Source organism: Carcharhinus amblyrhynchos, chromosome 8, assembly GCF_965287045.1.
Source record: "Carcharhinus amblyrhynchos chromosome 8, sCarAmb.v2.hapA, whole genome shotgun sequence".
Lineage (NCBI taxonomy): Eukaryota > Metazoa > Chordata > Chondrichthyes > Carcharhiniformes > Carcharhinidae > Carcharhinus > Carcharhinus amblyrhynchos.
The window spans coordinates 11038502-11053290 of NC_137331.1; the positions used below are offsets into that span (position 1 = coordinate 11038502).

The 14789-nt window shown below is 42.0% G+C and overlaps 1 protein-coding gene across 23 annotated transcripts in view; it reads right to left on the bottom strand.

Annotated features, from left to right (window-relative positions):
* The window catches only part of clasp2 (cytoplasmic linker associated protein 2), a 358037-nt gene that overhangs the window by 326665 nt on the left and 16583 nt on the right, over positions 1 to 14789 (bottom strand). The window lies entirely within an intron of this gene.

Below are 14789 nucleotides of genomic sequence, written 5' to 3' on the forward strand. Positions count from 1 at the left end.
ACTGTGCCCACTCCAGTCCAACACTGGCATCTCCACATGACTGTGGACATCACCTGCATGAGATTGTGCAAAGGAGATGTCACGTTTTGGGTCATGGAAAATCCAAATGTATTCATCATTCTCACAGGTCTGCAGCATGAAAGTACCCCGAATTTGACACCATCACATTGCCAGAGTACAATGTGATTTTTTTTTAGAGTTGGGGCTGCTGCAAATCATTTTGCAGAGCAAAGGAAAATTTACATCTGACTCTGACTGGGTGCGTTTGAAATAGGCCCCAGTGCCTAATATAAACAATGCCATTTCCAGGAGTAACATGTCACCTTGAACACAAAACAATCTAATTAACCAAAGTTTGACATCAACCTGTAGATAGTTTATTCAGCAAATCCACAATTTCAGGCAGTCAACTGAAATTAATGGATCCCTCCCAAAGCACTTACTGCTGGCGAAGCATGCTGTTGAATAAGGCATGATGTAGAGATGCCAGCGTTGGACTAGGGTGAACACAGTAAGAAGTCTCACAACACCAGGTTTAAGTCCAACAAGTTTATTTGATAGTAATCACAAGCTTTCGGAAACAGTGTTCCTTCATCAGGTGTGTGGAAGGTTCTGATCAGACAAAAGGTATATAAAGACACACACAGTTTACAGAATACAGATTAGAATGCAAGTCTTTGCAGCCAACCTACTATTCAAGTCTTAAAGATGCAGACAATGTGAGCAGAGATAGCATTAGCACGGGTTAAAAGGAGATGTGTATTGTCTCCAGACAGGACAGTGAGTAAGATTTTACAAGCTCAGGCAAGTCATGAGCGTTACAGATAGTGCGACTTGAGCCCCAGATCCTGGTTGAGGCCATCCTCGTGTGCGGAACTTGGCTATCAGTCTCTGCTCAGCGGCTCTGCGCTGTCGTGTCGTGAAGGCCGCCTACCCGAAGATCAGAGACCGAATGCCTGTGACCGCTGAAGTGTTCGCCAACAGGGACGCAACGGTCTTAGCTGGTGATTGTTGAGCGATGTTCATTCATCTGTTGTTGTAGCGTCTGCATGGTCTCCCCAGTGTACCATGCTTCGGGACATCCTTTCCTGCAACGTATTAGGTAGACAACGTTGGCCGAGTTGCAAGAGTATGTGCCGTGTACCTGGTGTCTATCGTCAACTTGTTGGACTACACACTTCAACCAGATGAAATCGAAGTTCTCAGCCGAGGGCTCAATTTCTGCCCCACCACCAAAATGGATCCCATCAGTCTCACAGGGGACACTCCTCGTCACAATGGATGTCTCGGCGCTCTACACCAACATCCCCCACGACGATGGCATTGCTGCAACTGCCTCAGTACTCAACGCTGACAACTGCCAGTTTCCAGATGCAATTTTACAACTCATCCGCTTCATCCTAGACCACAATGTCTTCACCTCCAACAAGCAGTTCTTCATCCAGACGCACAGAACAGCCATGGGGACCAAATTCGCACCTCAATATGCCAACATCTTCATACACAGGCTTGAACAAGTCTTCTTCACCACACAGGACCTTCAGCCGATGCTACACACTAGACACATCAATGGCATTTTGTTCCTTTGGACTCATGGTGAACACCGAAACAACTATATGACGACATCAACAAGTTCCATCCCACCATCAGACTCACCATGGACTACTCTCCGGAATCGGTGGCATTCTTGGGGACACGCATCTCCATCAAGGACGGTCAACTCAGCACCTCACCTGTACCGCAAGCTCACCAGATAACCTCATGATGCTCCACTTCTCCAGCTTCCACCTTAAACATGTTGAAGAAGCCATCCCCTATGGACAAGCCCTGCGTATACACAGGATCTGCTCAGATGAGGAGGATCGCGACAGACACCTCCAGAAGCTGAAAGATGCCCTCATAAAAGCAGGATATGGCGTTCAACTCATCGATCGACAGTTCCAACGTGCCACAGCGAAAAACCGCACCGACCTCCTCAGAAGACAAACACGATGGACGGAGTACCCTTCGTCGTCCAGTACTTCCCTGGAACAGAGAAGCTACGACATCTTCTTCTCCAGAGTCTTCAACACACCATTGATGAAGATGAACATCTCGCCAGGGCCATCCCCACACCCCTACTTCTTTGCTTCAAAAACAACCGCACAACCTCAAACAGACCATTGTCTACAGCAAACTACCCAGCCTTCAGGAGAATGGTGACCACGACACACCACAACCCTGCCACAGCAACCTCCGCAGGACTTGCCGGATCATCGACATGGATGACATCACACGTTGAGAACACCATCCACCAGGTACACGGCACATACTCTTGCAACTTGGCCAACGTTGTCTACCTAATACGCTGCAGAAAAGGATGTCCCAAAGCATGGTACATTTGGGAGATGATGCAGACGCTACAACAACAGATGAATGAACATTGCTTGACAATCACCAGGCAAGACTGTTCCCTCCCAGCTGGGGAACACTTCAGCGGTCACGGGCATTCGGCATCTGATCTTCAGGTCAGCGTTCTCCAAGGCAGCCTTCATGACACAACGACAGCGCAGAGTCGCTGAGCAGAGACTGATAGCCAAGTTCCGCACACATGAGGATGTCCTCAAATGGGATCTGGGATTCATGCTGCACTATCTGTAACGCTGATGACTTGCCTGGACTTGTAAAATCTCACTTACTGTCCTATCTGGAGACAATACACATCTCTTTAAACCTATGCTAATGCTATCTCCACTCACATTGTCTGCATCTTTAAGACTTGCATTCTAATCAGTATTCTGTAAACTGTGCGTGTCTTTATATACCTTTCTCTGATCAGAACCTTCCAAACACCTGACGAAGGAACGCTGGGATTACTATCAAATGAACTGGTTGGACTTAAATTTGGTGTTGTGAGACTTCTTACATTGAATAAGGCAGCATTTTAAATCAGCGTTCTGACTTGCAAAATCAGATTTCTTTTTGCCCCTTCAAAGCTATGACTGTTAAGCTGCTAAAGAGGTTAAACAAATTTGGCATGTCTGCAATGATATACCATAAAAAGCATCCTTGCTGGGTGTATGACAGCTTGGTATAAGTCCTGCTCTATCCAAAAATTACAAGGAACTACAAAGGGTTGTGTGAATATTGCTAGTCCATCACACAAACTAACTCCCATCCACCGACTCCGTCTACACTACGTGCTGCATTAGAAAAGGAGCCAACACAAATCAAGAATCCCACACACCACGGACAAACTCTCTGCCACCGTCTTCAATTGGGAAAAAAACTGCAAAAGTCTGAGATCACGAAAAACTGACTCAAGGACAGCTTCTTCCCTGTTGCCCGGCTTTTGAACGGACCTAAGTTGATGTTTCTCTACATCCTAGCTATGACAGTAACACTATATTCTGTACCCCGTCTCCTCTTCTATGCATATGGTATGCTTTGTCTGTATTGCATGCAAGAATCAATACTTTCCACTGCATCCTAACACGTGACACTAATGAATCAAATCAAAGACACTGGCTATGAGTGGCCAACACAGTGGTCATAGAACACAATAAGGTGCACTGCACAGTGCAAAATTGGGGACTTTGATCCAAATTGGAATTCAGTGCCTCCAATACTTGTAGAAGTTTGTGTAAATCTGAGGCAGTATTTAAAATTTTGGCATATCTTATTGTATTTAAATGTGGCAAAAAAAGTACAATAAGTCATCTGCTTGAACTACATGTGGCAAGTTCATGACAACAAAATTGTCCTGAGCAAACAACATCATCGACTGCAGTTATGATCGAGAAGAGTTTTTATTTAAGATTGCCGAGTTAATTCCTCAGAAAACTGTTTTCTCTTGCTCAACTGCAGGTGTACTTTTAATTTATGCCCTTTTTTTAGGCAAATACTTTGGATTCTTTTTTCAAGATAGCCAATTCCAAAGGACATTTCTCGTGCAAACAAAATCATTCTTTCATTGGTCAATATCTTGATCAGTCATTTAAAGATCAATTAGATGTTCTGTTTGAATAGACACGTTCGATACCCCGTTTGCTGTAATCTTTGAACAGTTTATTATCCTTCAGATTTTCCTGATCCCAGTCAGAACAAATCTTGTTTAATTCTTTGAGGTGTATCAACAACAGCTTTATTTTGAAAAAATGCTGGGAAACACAGGTGTGGCAGCATTAGTGGAGAAAGAACGTTGCAAGCCCATACCATATTTCTTCAGAGCTGAAGAGAGTTCGAAACACGATGGATTTTATGCTGTTGAAAAGATGGGGTACAGCAAGTCAAACAAAATACAAGATCATGAAAAGGTGGGAGCTCAGAAATTAGACAAGTATGTTACAGACACAAGAAAAAGGAGTTTTGAAAAAGATGCTGATAGTGGCAAAGGTAAGACAAGGATCAGCACTCCCGGAAAGCAAAATATAGGAACAATTTATAGGCTGGCCTTGTGGGGAAGGAGATTGAAGAGAGAAAAACCAAGAGGACAGAGTTGAAGGTCTGAAGTTTTGAGCTCAATTTTGAGCCAAGTAGATTGTTAAAAAAAAAAATCAGCCGTAAAATGTTATTCAAGGTGGTTATGGATAGCTTAGGAGTAAAACAATTCAAATCAACTGCATACCACCCAGAATCGCAGGGAGCATTAGAGCAGTGGCATCAAACTTAAAGGGCCTGATTTTACCGGTACGACTGCCCGAGACTCGTAAGATTGTGCCAGAGGCCAACAAGGAATGCCATTCTGCAAGCCTTGCCCACCCCGATTTCAGGACGACCACGCTGGTCAAATCAGGGCAGAAAGACAATATTGAGAGCTTACTGTCAAGATTATCCAGAGGAGCGGGATAACTCAAATCCATTTGTACTATTTGCAATTATGGATGCATCTAAGGGAGTAAAGTTCAGTTCGTTTGAATTGATTTTTGGTTATAAAAAGGTAAGGGGACCACTTACGTCGATTAAGGAAAAATTGGTGATTGAGCGTTCTGAGGCTACATTATTGGACTATGTGTCAAATATCAGGGAAAGATTGAGTACAGCAGGTGAATTGGCTAGACAACGTACAAAAGTAGCACAGCAGGTGATGAAACAGAAAGCAGATAAGAAATCAAAAATTCATAATTTTGCTAGTGAGGATGAAGTCTTATTATTGCTACCAGTGGTCGGTGAACCTTTAAAAACAAGTTTAGTGGGCCTTGTCAAATTGAATGGAAATTGAGTGAGGTGAATTATTTGATAAGAACGCGAGACGGGAGGAAAAGTCACAGACTCGTGCATGTGCTTAAAATGGTTTTCTGATCAGGAAGGAAAGCTATAATATAACTCAACCTGAATCCAGATGACTCTAAATTTGACATTTCTCAAACTAAATTGGATAATGAGGATGTTATTTTAAAAAATGGAATAAATTAATGGGTTACCTTCCAGAGGAAAAGCAAACTGACCTGAAAGTCAGTTGTGTTGCTGCGAAAACAACCATAATTTATTTGAATGCCAGTTGAGTATACTGCTGTTTCACTGGGCATCCACTTCTCTGCGGGTTAATATCGCATGAAGTACGTAAGAATTCACTGGAAGTACTAAGATGATTGGGAGAGAAATGGATATGGGAAATGCTGTTCCAATTAAACAACATCCTTGCAAACATGATGGAAAAGCTGATGTTTACTCAGTCAGAGATGCAGCAGCCAAGGAGGTGGAGAAGGAAAACCAGTTAAATGGACAATGATGTAAATAAAGGATGTGAGCAGTAGAGAGGCACAGCCAAATTGGCTGTTTTAGGACATATTCCTGAGTTGTTCAAATTGCAGGACTGTCAAAAAACAGCTCTTCATCTATGCAGAGGAAATTGTGGCTGAATCAAGTCATGTGTGATAGCAAAAAAGATTGAGGAGCTTTAGTAATGTACTTTTGTGGATCAAATAAAAGGACAATGATGTGAGATCAGAGTGTTTGAAAAAAAATGGTATCTAAAATGGACTGCTGGTATAATGTAAGAAGTCTCAGAACACCTGGTTAAAGTTTATTTAGCAGCACAAACCACTAGCTTTCAGACCGCTGTCTCTTCATCAGGTGATGCGCTCTGAAAGCTAATGGCTTTGCTACCAAATAAACCTGTTGGATTTTAACCAAGTGTTGAGAGACTTGCTACTGTGTTTAGCCCAGGCCAACGCCAGCATCTCCACATCATAATGATTCTCTACAGCCCGTGGAGAAGCGGATGCCCAGTGAAACAGCACGATACACAACTGGCATTCAAATAAATTATGGTTGTTTTCGCAGCTACACAACTGCCAGAATCATTTCTGGACTCATGGTTGAAATGGGTTCTGACTTCAAGAAGGGCAATCTGCTCTGTGTCTTTGCCAAAGAGTGTGCAGAAACTGATGGTGCAGTTCTAGAGCAAACAAAAAAGGAGTCAAATTGCTTGACAGAGGAGGAACTAGTGCTAATGAACAGTAAAGGTGACAGATAAAATAACCTTTCTGAATAGCCCTGACGACACACATGCAATGTGTTATCTTGCCAATATCGCCTTGATCTGTGAGGACACGACCAGAACTAAGCAACAGCAAATCAAGTTTAAGAACATAAGAAATAGGAGCAGTAGTAGGCCATCTAGCCCTTCGAGCCTGCCCCGCCATTCAATAAGATCATGGCTGATCTGAAGTGAATCAATTCCACTTTCCTGCTCTCTCCCCATAACCCTTAATTGCCTTGTCTCTCAAAAACCTATCTACCCGTGACTTAAATATATTTAGCGAGGTAGCCTCCACCACTTCAATGGGCAGAGAATTCCAGAAATTCACCACCCTTTGAGTGAAGTTCCTCCTCAACTCCGATCTAAACTCCTCTCCCCTTATCTTGAGGCTGTGCCCTCGAGTCCTGCTATCCTTTCTAAGCGGGAAGAATCTCTCTTTCTTTACCCTATCCATCCCTTTCATTATCTTATACGTCTCTATAAGATCCCCCCTCATCCTTCTAAACTCCAACGAGTACAGACCCAGTCTATTTAGTCTCTCTTCAAAGTCCAACCCCCTCATCTCTGGTATCAGCCTAGTGAACCACCTCTGCACTCCCTCCAAGGCCAACATATCCTTCCGCAAGTGCGGCGACCAAAACTGCACACAGTACTCCAGTTGCAGCCTCACCAGTACCCTGTACGGTTGCAGCAAGACCTCCCTACTTTTATATTCTACCCCCTCGCTATAAAGGCCAACATTCCATTCGCCTTCTTGATCACCTGCTGCACCTGCAGACTGGGTTTTTGCGACTCGTGCACAAGGACCCCCAGGTCCCTCTGCACTGTAGCATGCTGCAGCTTTTCACCTTTTAAGTAATAATCCCTCCTACTATTATTTCTGCCAAAGTGGATAACCTCATACTTGCTAACATTATACTCCTTCTGCCAGGTCCTCGCCCACTCGCTTAGCCTATCCAGATCCCTCTGCAGACTTTCCACACCCTCCATGCAATTTGCTTTTCCACTCATCTTCATGTCATCGGCAAATTTCGTCATCCTACAACTCATCCCCCTCCTCCAGATTATCTATATAAATGGTAAATAGCTGAGGCCTCAGCACCGATCTCTGCGGCACTCCACTAGTCACCAACCAGAATAGCACCCATTGATACCAACTCTGCTTCCTATTAGACAGCCAATCCTCTCTCCACACTAACACCTTACCCCCAACTCTGCGCACCCTAACCTTCTGTAGCAACCTTTTGAGGCACCTTATCAAACACCTTTTGGAAATCTAAAAACACCACATCCACCGGTTCCCCTCTGTCTACCACACTAGTCACATCTTCATAGAAATCCAATAAATTCATCAAACACGGCATCCCCTTAACGAATCCGTGCTGCGTCTGCTCTATCAAACCACTCTTTTCTAGATGCCTCGCTGTTTCTTCTTTGATGACAGATTCTAGCATTTTTCCAACTACAGACGTTAAACTAAATCGGCCTATATGTCCCTGCCTTTTGTCTGCTACCTTTTTTAAACAGCGGCGTAACATTAGCTGTTTTCCAATCTTCCGGCACTTCCCCGGAATCCAGTGACATTTGGTAAATAATTACCAAGGCATCCACTATCACCTCTGCCATTTCTTTCAGAACCCTGGGATGCATTCCATCCGGTCCTGGGGACTTGTCCGCCTTCAGTCCCATTAGTCTATCAAGTACTACCTCTCTAGTGACAGTAATCGCATTCAGGCCCTCAACTCCTACCATCCTTCTATCTTTAAGATCCAGATCCGAAGTTTGAGGATGAAGACAGGATTCAAGACTGAAGGAGAATGTTGGAGAAGGAGCCATGTGTCAGAAATGTGATAGGGAGGAGTGTTCAATGGTGGAAGACAAGGACTGAAATGGACTATTACTGTTCTGTTTGCATGTTTTGATTTTGTAAACTGTGTATTTCTTGGAGAGCACTAGTAGTGTTAAACTGAAAGGGTCTGAAAAATGAAACCATCTTTGAATGTCGATGGTTCATTTTTCTCTTGGGGGGGGCGGGAAAAGAGATGTGATGTTAGTGTACCTTAAGTGTCTTTTAAAATCATGTACTCTGCAGTTGTAAGCTACTTACAAGAGTCTTTTTTGCTGCTTCAACAGAGTTGTTTATGATTCCGCATTGTTTGGAAAAAAACTGGTTGCTAGGTCAGGTGAGGGGTTTTTTTCCCCCCCATGTTCAGTTTGGAGCTGCAGGTTTGAATTTTAGAAGGGACTTCAAGCTGGAAAGTCTCTTTCTCTCCCCACTGGTTTTGGAAATTCAGCTGAAAGCAAGGTCTTAATTTTCTGAAGGGAGAGGGGCGAGCTTGGCTCTTGATGACTTGCCTAGAGTCTCTGATGTTTTGGGAAGCTGTCCTGAGTCTATCCAGAAAACTGTAGACCTCATCGAAAAAGGACTCAATTCCAGTCTCAGGTGAGTATTAGTCTATGCTATATTAAATCTGTTTGAAGGGTCTTGTTTATGTTATTGGATTGACTGAGACAGCTCCTATATTCCTTCAGGGTTATACATTGCATTGTTTTAGTTTCATTTGTAATTGATAAACATTCTTGCTAATTTTCTAACTACAACATAGAAGTTCCCTAGTGGGTCAACTGAATCATACCTGAAGTGAATCCTATCAAGCTTATCCTAGCCAAATTCAAGATGCAAAAATGATCCAGGCAGCCTCCATAAACACATTAGAATTTCTGACCTAAGCCATAACAGTAGAAACTTAGAAAATAGAAGCAATAGGTCATACAGCCCTTCAAGCTTGCTCTGCCATTCACTTTGATCAAATTCAATATTCTGATCCTGTTGTGCCCCCCCAATATCCCTCGGTCCATCTAGCCCCAAGAGTTAAGTCTAATTTCTTCTTGAAATCACACATTTTGGCCTCAGCTACTTCCAGTGGTAGTGAATTCTACCTATTCTTCACACAGTGGTGAAATTTCTCTTCACCTCAGTCCTAAGAGGTTTATCTCTTATCCTCAAATTCTGACCCCTAGTTCTAGACTCTCCCACCATTGGGAACATTCTTTCTGAATCTACCCTGTATAATCCAGATAGAGTGTTTTATAGGTTTCTATGAGATCCCCTCATTCTTCTCAACTCCAGTGAATTTAATCCTAACCCCTTTCGTATAACAGACGTAGCTTCCAGCACACAGAAATGCACCAGACCACAAGCCTGACTGACAATCTGAAATTGGCTGTCAATGAAATTCTTTACACACTCAAGATTTAGGAAATGTTGTCCAGTTATGCAATCATGTCTAACATTGGGCAATTATTTGAGTTTTTGAAAAACCTGTTTGACTTTCACATGCAACCTGAACGTTTACAGCATTAAAAGGTCTACAGGCTAATCACACATTGATATCAGAAAACCTAAAGAAGTGACAGGAATAATCAGTCATTCGTGACAAGCATGACTATCAATAAAACACATGCCATTCAAAATGATGGGTCCAAATTTGCATTCACCGGAACTGCTGCTCAACATGACTGGACATCCTTGTTCAAAAGCAAGCTAAAAAATGCTTGCTGAATTTGTGCAAGAGAGATATATTTCAGGATGCATCCACATGACTTGCTGTGATGGCTCATACGTATGGAGATCCAGAGACACACAAATCATGTCGCTTTACTCCCCACCTTGATGAGTTTTAAACAGCATGAATTGGTCAAATAGTTACAAGCACTTTTGAGTAACATTTCCAAATATATGATCATATTTGCAAAGGTCATCCAGTACTTGGGTACAACATTGCCATTGATACACATGTGCTTATTTAATACGACTAATTTATTCATCAGTGTTCCATTTAACCAAGCCATGTACACAGGCGCTGCAGCACAATATTATGGTGATCTAGACTTGCCACCATTTGTATAAATTAGTATTCACTGAACTTATGAACTCAACAACTTGTGCAGTTGAGTTCAGCTTTACTAACACCATCCATGTCCAGAGAGAACCCCCTTCACTTTAAGCTCTCGCATACCTCTTCTTTGGGTTCCATGACAAAAGTGGAATAGCACCCTTGCATATTTCTGATACCTGGATGAAGTGTTCACTATATTTAATCCATTGCAGCATTTGCTTACATGCGTTGTTCGACTCATCCTGCACTCAACTTCACGTTTAAAATGGAGAAGCCAAATGATCTCCCTTTCCTTGATGTCAAGAAATCCCACCAAGAGGTTCTCTACTATGGTCTACCACAAGACTTCCTTCACGCATTAATATAAACATTGGGGTTCTCGGTTCCACATTATAAAATTGGTCTTATTGGCAACTTTGCAAAATCGGGTTGAAATCATTTCACCATGTTGAAATGGGGCGCAACAAAAGATAGCAGCCACCCTGATGAGGTCATTCTGTGCTGTATATCACACAAACTGAAGGACGGGCCATCACTTTCAGCCTTCAAAAATGCCCAGTTTACTTCAGGTCACCCTGGAAGGGCAAGGCATGTCAAAATGTGAGCGACAGGTGAAGCTAGCTACTTCAGTGCCAGCAGCAACAGAAATGATCATCCAGCCAAAAATGACATACTGCCTATCACAAAGAGTATTGTGGGATGTGAATTTCAGTGCTGGTACGATGCTAGTATGTAGGTTATCCATTCCAAAGATTGGCAAATCACCAAAGGCATACCCCAACCACTGTTTGCAAAGGGCAATGTACAGACATATCCAACACCCTGTGCTTGCAAAATGCAAAACGTGTGTCCAATATTAGATGTTGTCCAAACATGGTATCACATTTGCTAAATAATCCTGAGGGCACCAAGAATTACACTAGCAACCAATTTATGATTGTCAGTTGGCCTTGCAGTGTGGTGCATTTGCATGTGCCTAAAAACTACATATATTAGCACACAAAGTTTTGTTCTTTGCAGACAAAAAGAACATGTACACACATTGTACCTGTTTGAGCAAAACAAGTGACGGCCATTTGCTGATTCATTCCTCATGACACTGCTTTGACCAATCAAGGTCAAGCTACCTGGTTTAAACTTCCAACAATGCTTAGCAGTTATCCATCCTGAACATTCTCCATGGTAACATCGCAACCAGAGTCCATGTGCCAATAAATCGGCGCTCTCTTCTCATACGGCATAAGTTGTTCTTTTCTCTTTATATTGGTCTTCTAGCTATGACTGTAACACCACATTCTGCACCCTTTCCTACTCTATGATGGTATGCCTTGTCAATATAATGCAGAAGAAACAATACTTTTCACTGTACACTAATATGTGACAATAATAAATCAAATTCTTAATAAATGCCCTGATAAGTCAAAAGCCAAAAGCTTCAACATGTTCTATTTTTCAGCAACACTAGAGAATATATACAAATTTGTAATTGCACTAAGTTATGAATAATTAGAATAAAAGCTGACAGAACCAGCCATTTAATGCTGAGTGCTTGAGAAGCAAATGTTACACTGGATATTCCTATAGGCTGCATAGGGCAGCTTACAGACAAGTGTGCTTTTTGCCTCCGGCATCCTCAAATATAAGCCAACTTCAACGTAACAAACATATTGGTTTCAATGATACTAATGGAAAGTTAATTTTTCTTTCAAATGCAAATCAATGCAGCAACTGTATTAAGACTGTTGAGACAAACCCAGATACATAAGATGGAATTCAAGTTGTGGCTATTTGAAAGGTAATGATGCACTTTTCCTTATTGAAAAAAGGAAAATGAAAAACAGCAATGGTGGTGGGAAAACAACTGGAATGAATGAACAAGCACAGGCATAAAAAAAATGGCAAGAGACCTTGGTTTTGGAAAACAAGAGACCAAATTTTCCATCATTTGCACAATAAAGAAGAATACACGCCACTATCTGCCAACAACTAAGAGCCCAGTTGCAACCATGTGGGCCAAAGGAAGAAAAAATTTAGTGAATTTTGAGAAAACAAAAATCCACGCAGTAATTCTGCAAAAATTTCATGTTGGTTTGAAGTCGGCAGACAGTTGGACTTTAAACATCTGCCTGCTCTTTAAAAAAAACTTAATGATAACTGGATTGCTTTAAGCAGCAACTTTAAATACAAAGCTGTCATCAATTTGTGGGGGGTTACGACAAATACAACATATGTTAAGAATGAGTTCAAGAAAGAGCCTGTTTTGTTAATGTTGTTATAAACAAAATTGTTAGAAAACAATTTACTCTATGAAGTGGAAGATGGATAGAGCATGAGACAAATCCAGTTGCAAAAAAAAACATCATTCCTTCCAAGATTCCCTTCAAGTGTCTCGTCATCCTGACATGGACTGTGATGATACTGTGTCATGTTTCTTGTGAAAGCTCTGGTTTATGGTGCTGCTCCAATTGCTCCAGGCAGCCCACATGCAGGGAATATAGAATAATTGATCCTGGATATTGGGGTGTTTGTTTTCATCTGAGCTAATGATTAGGTTGATTGACAGAAGCCAAGTCACGTGCTAACAAGCAGGCAGTTTCCTACAAGAGCAAGGGCTCTTCTCTTACACACTCTCAGGAGACTAAAGCTTGGGACTTGCTAGAAAATAAGTATTGCTCTCCAGAGTTGTTCTGGAGACTTGAGGACGAGCAGTCCAGACACCAGCACATAAGCCTGCTTGCTTACTGACTTTCAAACGAAGTTTATGTCTGAGGAATATTACTTAAATTGGAATGGAATGAGATAGGTTAGCAGTTATGTCTAGATCATATTTAAGTATTTCAATTGCTAATAGTTAGGCTAATTACTTTTTTTGTTATTGTTAAAATTTAGCAATACAAGTTATTTTAATAAAAGCTTCCCAATAGACCAACAGAATTACAACTAGAGTCAAACGTGTTTTCCTCACACTAATGCCAAAAATCAAAAAAAATTGGTGGTCTAGGTCAACATCATAAAGTACCTGAAGTTTCTAAACTGATCCCTAAAGGGTATATATACACATTACTTAAAATTGTGTCAAAATCCTGGAAAATTTCAACTGTACTGTGAAAGACTTCATCTTCACTGTGCAGTGAAGGATCAAGACAGTGACTATCCACCATCCTCTCAAAACAGGAACAAGATGCCTCAAGACAGAAAAACTAAAGGTTTACTATGAGGAATGACAAAATTATAGCATTTATGGTCTGCACTTAATGCTTTTGTAAGAAAAAGGTGAAGTTCATGCCAAGAACAGAACATGATCTGGATAAATGTACAGCGAAGTAAAGAATTACGGCAGTGCTTCTCAAACAATTTTCAAGGGTGACTCCATCCCACAAGGACAATTAGGAATGGACAACACAAACTAGCCTCAATGACACCTGCATACCATAATTGAATATATAAACAAGTGGACATTGCGAGCACATACCTCTGCCATGCTGTATTAGCATTAGTACAACAAGCAGCTCTACAAGGCTTTGCAATTGTAAAGCTTTAACAAGACAGCTAACAGGGCAGAAATAAAACCTCCAGAAGCAAAGGTTGAAAAAAATCTTAACATAAATGTTACCTATGCTTTCTCACATACAGGTTATGATACACAACCTCCTTCTCATGGTTCCTCTCTACCATTCAACACCTACTCTGCCGAACCCATAACCCCCTCTCCCTCAGTAGTCCCTCTTTACAAACCCCCCGGATCCCCATTCACTCCACCTTTCCATTATACTTACAACAATTCAGGCTGCTCTGGAGCTCACATGCCCCTTCATATAGCCCAAGCAACCTGGCTGAAAACCACTGACCCACTACAACTAGAGATACTCAGGTTCTAACACTCCTGCCTCCCTAACCTAGCTCCACCAAACTGCCAGTTGCAGATCACATCCTTCCCTGTGGGGTTGACCTGAGTTTGAGCGGTAGCAATTGGGATTTGGGTCCAGGCACGAGCTGCAATGAGGCTCCCACTCTGGAATTCACTCATTGTGAGCCGGGGAGCCAGATTCTAGGGAATGGCTGAAAGGGAAAGATTAAGGTCGAGCATACCAATAACTAGAGGGGGAGACCGGAAAAACCATTTCCGACATAAAGTTACATGCTTCAAAAGTTAGAAATCGTGCCAAAAGACACAAATTTCCCATCTGTGCAAAAGGGAACTAAGAATGGGCTGAACTCGATGCACAAATAGAAACATTACATCATTGCCAGTTTCCATGTGATATCAAAAATGGCCATTTCTTGTCTTCATAGGCTCAGTTGTGTGTTCCCACATGGCTGTGGAGCCTGACTGCCTACTCTCATGACTTCCCACGGTGCAAGCAATATTTGTCTGATTGCCCAATCTTTCTTGCACGTCTTTATTAGACAGCATTCTTTATTTGATG